Source organism: Sinocyclocheilus grahami, unplaced genomic scaffold (genome assembly GCF_001515645.1).
Source record: "Sinocyclocheilus grahami isolate Dianchi unplaced genomic scaffold, SAMN03320097.WGS_v1.1 scaffold894.1, whole genome shotgun sequence".
Classification (NCBI taxonomy): Eukaryota; Metazoa; Chordata; class Actinopteri; order Cypriniformes; family Cyprinidae; genus Sinocyclocheilus; species Sinocyclocheilus grahami.
Window position 1 is genome coordinate 89,636 of NW_015506073.1, and position 7,425 is coordinate 97,060.

Sequence of the window (7,425 nt, forward strand, 5' to 3'; positions counted from 1 at the left end):
ATTTTATTTCAATTTTAGTTTTCAGTTATAATTTCAGTACTTATGCTTAAATTTATTTCAAAGTAACATTTCTAATTTTCATGCAGTCAAAGTAGTTTCAAGTTTTTGCAACAAATACTTATTTTAGTTATATAGTATTTTATTTTATTTAAACTATTTCAATTAACAAAATATTGTTTTTAAATAATTTCAGTTAACATTAAAAACAATTATTTATTTTCTAGAAAGAAATAGCTAAAATATAAATAAAATGTATAAATTAAAAAAATTAAAAAATAACTGGGTTATTCAAATCACTAAGTCAAGAAGGTCAAAAAAGTTGAGCCAAAATCAGAATTTGATGTGTTAAACAATTAATTAATTAATTTATAGTTGAACTAATGTATCTCAAAGTTCTCATTACAAACATCAAGATGTTTGTGCCTCTAATGCTTAAAGTAATCAGACACTAACGCACGTGAACTATTCTTGGAATATTCCATTTTCTCTTTCCATCCATAATGCATAGATTTATTATCCATTAGTCTGCAGATTCCAGCCGCGAGAGATGGCTGAGTGAGACGGCGCGGCCGCGGTCACTGGGGTGTATGGTTTGATAACAGACTGTTCGTAACATGGACCCAAGCTGCCTTGAAGGCTGAAACAGTGTTTTGAATAGGATTCTGTCAGCAACCGGCAGTGGACAGATGAGGAAACGTGACATGTCAGAAACACAAACAGCATGCATGCATGAGTTGCATGAGGCTGTCAGAGTTTATGTTGTATATTGTACGAAAGAACTAATGTAATACGCAAAAATCAGTCAAATAATCATGCACTGTAAAAAATTACCGTGAATTTAACGGTAAAAGACTGTAAAAATGCTACAGTAAAAACCTGTTAAATGGTTAACGGTAAGTTCTCCTACTATATACAGTGAAAAACTGTATTGGACTTTACATGTAATTTTACAGTAGTATACCGTTTTTGGAAGTGGAAAAAGAATGCATAATTTACAGTGAATAACCGTAAATTGTCATTCCCAGAATTCCCAGATTACATTTCAAATTTGATGCTTTTTTGTTGAAATAACTATGTTTCTTCTTAGTTCTTTTCTTATCAGTTTTGTACATTAAGGTTGTATGTTACACCTAATGTTGTTAAATTAATGTTCTTTGCATTATGTGTTAGCATGATGAGTGCTTGTGTGAATGACACTGTGCACCTTCTATATATGTTATAATTTAAAAGCTGCTTGTGATGGGCTTTGGACATTTTCCATCACCACCTGCTTTTGGTGGTTATCAGTGTATTACAAAGGTACAAAACAGATTTCAGTACTTCAGTAGGTTGGTATATTAACATTATATCAGTTAATGTAATTACGGTATTAAAATGTAAATTTAAGTTCAAACCGTAAAACCTAAAATGTTGCTACCGTATTTTTTACGGTAAAATTCTGGCAACAACAGCTGCCGTTCTTTTACCGTAAATTTTATGGATTTTTTTTTTACAGTGTGGGTTCGAATACCAGTGACTGCATGAACTGATTAAATGCGTGTCACTTTGGATAAAAGTGTCTGTACAATGCAAAAAATGTAACGGTAAAGTAAAGCCAACGGAATTTCTATCGTAATTTGGAATCAATAATGGGACTGAACAAGAATTCTATTGATTCAACAAAACACATAATTAGCATACATTTAAACGTTAAAATAAAGAACTAAATTAGGCTTCACATAAACAATGTACACACTGTAGCTAAACTCAGCTAGGTAGATTATTTACAAATTGTAAGTAAAAATTATTATTTTTAAACGATACATTGAATTGACTAAATTTTGTAAAATTACTAAAAATTTACTAAATTAAGGTAAATGGTTGCAATACATTTATTTTAGCTACATTTGAATAAACACATTTTTCTGAATGTTAGTCAACTAAATTTGTTTATTTAAATGTAGCTAAAATAAATTAATTGCAACCACTTACCTTTTAAAAATGTAGTAAATTCAATTAATCGATTTTTTCAGTGTAATACTGTATAATTAGATTACTTTAAGATTACTTTTGACCCATCTTGTTTATCACATTGATTTAAACAGGATAAAATTGTATCATATTGATATGGAAAAAAAACAAAACAGAGACAGAAAATATATTCCATTTGTTGTTATTAACAACATGAAGTGCATTAAACAATATATTACGCCAATGTTTCCCAAACTGGGGTTCGTGAACTGCAGGGTAAATAAAAATGAATGTGTTCATCAGTAGCAATGTTGAAATGTTGAGAAAAACACTGCTTAAAATAAAACAAATTAGAATAATTGTATTCATACTTATTGCTTAATATTTTAATATACATATCAATATACATACTGCTATTTTGTGTGAATAATATGTAATCATGTAATCAATAAAAATGCAACTGCAGTCCGATTAGGTGTATTTTAAAATGTAATATCTAAGTACTTAATTTTTGGAATCCGATTACTTAATCCAGATTTAATGTGAACTGTTACGACCTAGCAGTGGTTGTCAGTTCACCTTTTAGTGCTTAATCCTGTTCTGTACAAACACAGTTCATTAATTTACAGGAGTGAAAATCGCATTCGACAACCGAATGAACTCCCCAAAATTTGATTCTATTTTGATTTGATTGACTTTATTAATCCCAAAGGAAAATTCACGTCACAGCAAAGCCCACCACACAATTCTGAGTTTATATTTCACATCTCACATCTGCAATTGTTTCTGCCATAGGATACAAAAATGTAATTGTGATTTTTATATTTCACAATTTGGACTTGTCTTCTCAGAATTGCGAGTTAACATCTCACAATTGGGACTTTGTATTTCGCAAGTCTGAGAAAAAAAAGAAAGAGAAATATAAACTCAGAAATGTACCTCATTCTCTGTAAGCTCTTGTTTCTGCCATGGGTTTGAGAAAAATAAAAAAGGAATTCTGACTTGCTCAAAATAATTTTTTTCAGAAATCTGAATTTACATATCGCAATTCTGAAAAAAAAAATGTTTAATCTCACAATTAGGACTTTTCTTCTCAGAATTCTGCATTTAAATCTCAGTATTGTGAGTTAACATCTTGCAATTCTGCATTTATTTCTCGCAATTCTGAGTTTGTATCCGAGTTTATATTAAAAAAGTCAGAATTGTGAGATATAAATGCAGAATTCTGAGAAGAAAAGCAGCCTTCCAAACACAAACAAAACACGGCTCTGTCGACAGTGGATCAATTAAAATCGCCAAACATAATGATTCTTTAGTTTCTGTAATATTACTTTTTTGTCAAAGTTGTGGAAACCAAACACACGAGACGCAAAAACTTTACGATGGTTACCACAGTGTCAATCATTGACATTTCGAGATGGTTGCTAGGGTGTTATAGGTGGTTGCAAGGTAGTTGCTATGGTGTTCTGGATGGTTGCTAGGTGGTTGCTGGAGTGTTCTGGGTGGTTGCTAGGCAGTTGCTAGTTGGTTCCTATGTGTCTATAGTTGGATATAGTTGCTAGGTGGTTCCTAGGCAGTTGCTATGGTGTTTTTGATGGTTGCTAGGGTGTTCTGAGTGGTTTCTGGGGTGTTGATCAGCAGTTGCTAGAGTGTTTTGGGTGGTTGCTAGGCAGTTGCTATGGTTTTCTGAATGGCTGCTAGGGTGTTTTGCATGGTTGCTAAGGTGTTCTGGATGGTTGCAGTTTCTAGGGTACTCTGGGGTGCGGGGGGGGGTTGCTAAACAGTTGCTAGATTGTTCTGGGTGGTTGCTAGGGTGATGCTAGGTGGTTCCTGTAATGTTCTGGATGGTTGCTAGGGTGCTCCAGGTGGTTGCTAGGCAGTTGTTATGGTTTTCTGGATTCCTATAATGTTCTGTATGGTTGCTAAGCAGTTGCTATGATTTTTTTGGATGGCTGCTAGGGTGTTCTGAGTGGTTCCTAGGGTGTTGATTGGCGGTTGCTAGGGTGTTCTGACTTGTCTTCTCAGAATTGCGAGTTAACATCTCACAATTGGGACTTTGTATTTCGCAAGTCTGAGAAAAAAAAGAAAGAGAAATATAAACTCAGAAATGTACCTCATTCTCTGTAAGCTCTTGTTTCTGCCATGGGTTTGAAAAAAATAAAAAAGGAATTCTGACTTGCTCAAAATAAATTTTTTCCGAAATCTGAATTTACATATCGCAATTCTGAAAAAAAAAAAAATTTAATCTCACAATTAGGACTTTTCTTCTCAGAATTCTGCATTTAAATCTCAGTATTGTGAGTTAACATCTTGCAATTCTGCATTTATTTCTCGCAATTCTGAGTTTGTATCCGAGTTTATATTAAAAAAGTCAGAATTGTGAGATATAAATGCAGAATTCTGAGAAGAAAAGCAGCCTTCCAAACACAAACAAAACACGGCTCTGTCGACAGTGGATCAATTAAAATCGCCAAACATAATGATTCTTTAGTTTCTGTAATATTACTTTTTTGTCAAAGTTGTGGAAACCAAACACACGAGACGCAAAAACTTTACGATGGTTACCACAGTGTCAATCATTGACATTTCGAGATGGTTGCTAGGGTGTTATAGGTGGTTGCAAGGTAGTTGCTATGGTGTTCTGGATGGTTGCTAGGTGGTTGCTGGAGTGTTCTGGGTGGTTGCTAGGCAGTTTCTAGTGTATTCTGGGTGGTTGTTGAGCAGTTGCTAGGTTCTTCTGGGTGGTTGCTATGGTGTTGCTATTCGGTTCCTATGTGTTTATAGTTGGATATAGTTGCTATGTGGTTCCTAGGCAGTTGCTATGGTGTTTTTGATGGTTGCTAGGGTGTTCTGAGTGGTTTCTGGGGTGTTGATCAGCAGTTGCTAGAGTGTTTTGGGTGGTTGCTAGGCAGTTGCTATGGTTTTCTGAATGGCTGCTAGGGTGTTTTGCATGGTTGCTAAGGTGTTCTGGATGGTTGCAGTTTCTAGGGTACTCTGGGGTGCGGGGGCGGGGGTTGCTAAACAGTTGCTAGATTGTTCTGGGTGGTTGCTAGGGTGATGCTAGGCGGTTCCTGTAATGTTCTGGATGGTTGCTAGGGTGTTCCGGGTGGTTGCTAGGCAGTTGTTATGGTTTTCTGGATTCCTATAATGTTCTGTATGGTTGCTAAGCAGTTGCTATGATTTTTTTGGATGGCTGCTAGGGTGTTCTGAGTGGTTCCTAGGGTGTTGATTGGCGGTTGCTAGGGTGTTCTGGGTTTCTAGGGTACTTTGGGTGGTTGCTAAGCAGATCCTTGTGGTTGCTAGGGTGTTGCCAGGCGTTTTTTATGGTATTCTGAAGTTTTGTTCCATACACACACAAAGTGATAATATAGGGGATTCACTCCCATATTTCATCTCAATTATCACCAGTAAAGTATGGAGTGCCACAAGGATCTGTCCTAGGTCCTCTGCTATTTTCAATATACATGTTGCCCCTTGGTAATATTATTAGAAAATACGGGATTAGTTTCCACTGTTATGCCGATGATACTCAACTATATATCTCAACAAGACCAGATGAAACTTATAAATTATCTAAGCTAACAGTGTGTGTTAAAAATTTAAAAGTTTGGATGACCAAGAATTTTCTCCTATTAAATTCGGATAAGACAGGGATATTACTTATTGACTTGAATTAAATATTTAAATGTGGTTGTCACTCCTGATACTTTAGAGAGTGTACTAATATAAATAGAGTTTATTCTTACCAATCTGACTAAAAAGCAACATTCAAATGTGATTTGAAACCTCACTTGCAGTTCTTGGAAACGAGCCACCGCAGGGAAAACTCTCGTCCAGGACCCCAGAAGCCGGTGTGACATCATGTCCTCAGCGTTGTGGTATAAGTGGCTCACTGGCAGGAGCTCAGAGCCATTAACAGGAAGATTCAGCATCAATTCCCACCTGGAGAAATTATCTGACCGCTGCTGTTTGCCCTTCAGCAAGAACTGAAACCTTCAGCGGCTCCGGAGAAAAAAAAGAAAAACAGCCAAATACAGCCTGACTGGATATCATGAGACATGAAAAAATATACATTAAACCGTATCTATGCAGATGCAGATGTTTGAGTAACAGTTTTTTATATGTCTGTGGAAAGTTCAGAAGAACAGCATTTATACATTTTTGCAACAATATAAGTCTTTGCTCTAATTTTTGATCAACTTAACATGTCGTTGCTGAATACAAGTATACAACAAGTATTCCTTAAAAATAAATACATGTATACAGTGTATACTGTATGTTGACTGAGCAACATTATTTGTGTTAAAAGAAAAGGCTATACAGAGACAGTAATGATTTTATCACTAAAATCTGTCACCATATGCAAATGTATTCAATATAGGGAGCTAAGTACCATTTAAAAAGGTTTCACAGTAATAAATTCAAAATAAAATATACTTTAATATATATTTTATTAAAAATGCTATTGTTTTATTCTATATATAAGCCTATAGAGAGATTATGTTTTTAAAGCTCTATTGCCTAGGCCTTTAATGTTTTTCTATACAGAAGACAATCTCCAATGGATATGCACCATACTAAATTATGTTGGGATTCCTTATGCACTTCATGCATCTGAACCAATAGCAAACCAATAACAAGCAGTACATCACAAGTGCTTCTCTGCAGGTCTACTCCCGTTTCATCATCCACTTGTTCACATGCAGACAGAACAGAGCCAGATTTAGCTGACAGTATTTGCCAAAACGATCCTAATATTTGAGAGACATGTGGGTCAAAGGCAGGCAGCGGTTGGAAATATTCCAATCTCGGCTTGTCTTGCGCTTTTGACAGGCCTATCAGGTGTTTTTTTACCATTTCTACCCTTTCCTTCCTGGCCTCATTCTGTCATAGCCTCTCAGTCTCTTCGCCTTGGTGAGCAGAAGAGGCTTTTTTCAAAAACATTTTAAAAAATCTTATCAACCCCAATTTCTCATCTTTCTCTTGAAAATATCCCATAGGTTCCATATGGGCTTCAGGTCAGGCATGTTGGCTGGCCTGTCAAGCACATCATGGTCAGCAAACCACTTGGAAGTGGTTTTGGCACTGTGGACAGGTTCTAAAGTCCTGCTGGAAATGGAAATCAGCATCTCCATAAAGCTTGTCAGCAGATGGAAGCATAAAGTGCTCCAAAATTTCCTGGTAGACGGCTGCATTGATTTTGGACTTGATAAAACATAATGGACCAACACCAGCAGATGTCACGGCACCCCAAATCATCACTGACTTTGGGAACTTCACACTGAACTTCAAGCAGCTTGGATTCTGTGCCTCTCCAGTCTTCGACTCCAGACCTTGATTTCCAAATGAAATGCAAAATTTACTTTTATCTGAAAAGAGGACTTTGGAGCACTGAGCAACAGTCCAGTTATTTTTCTCCTTAGCCCAGGTAAGATGCTTCTGACGTTGTTTCTGTTTCAGAAGTGGCTTGGTAGC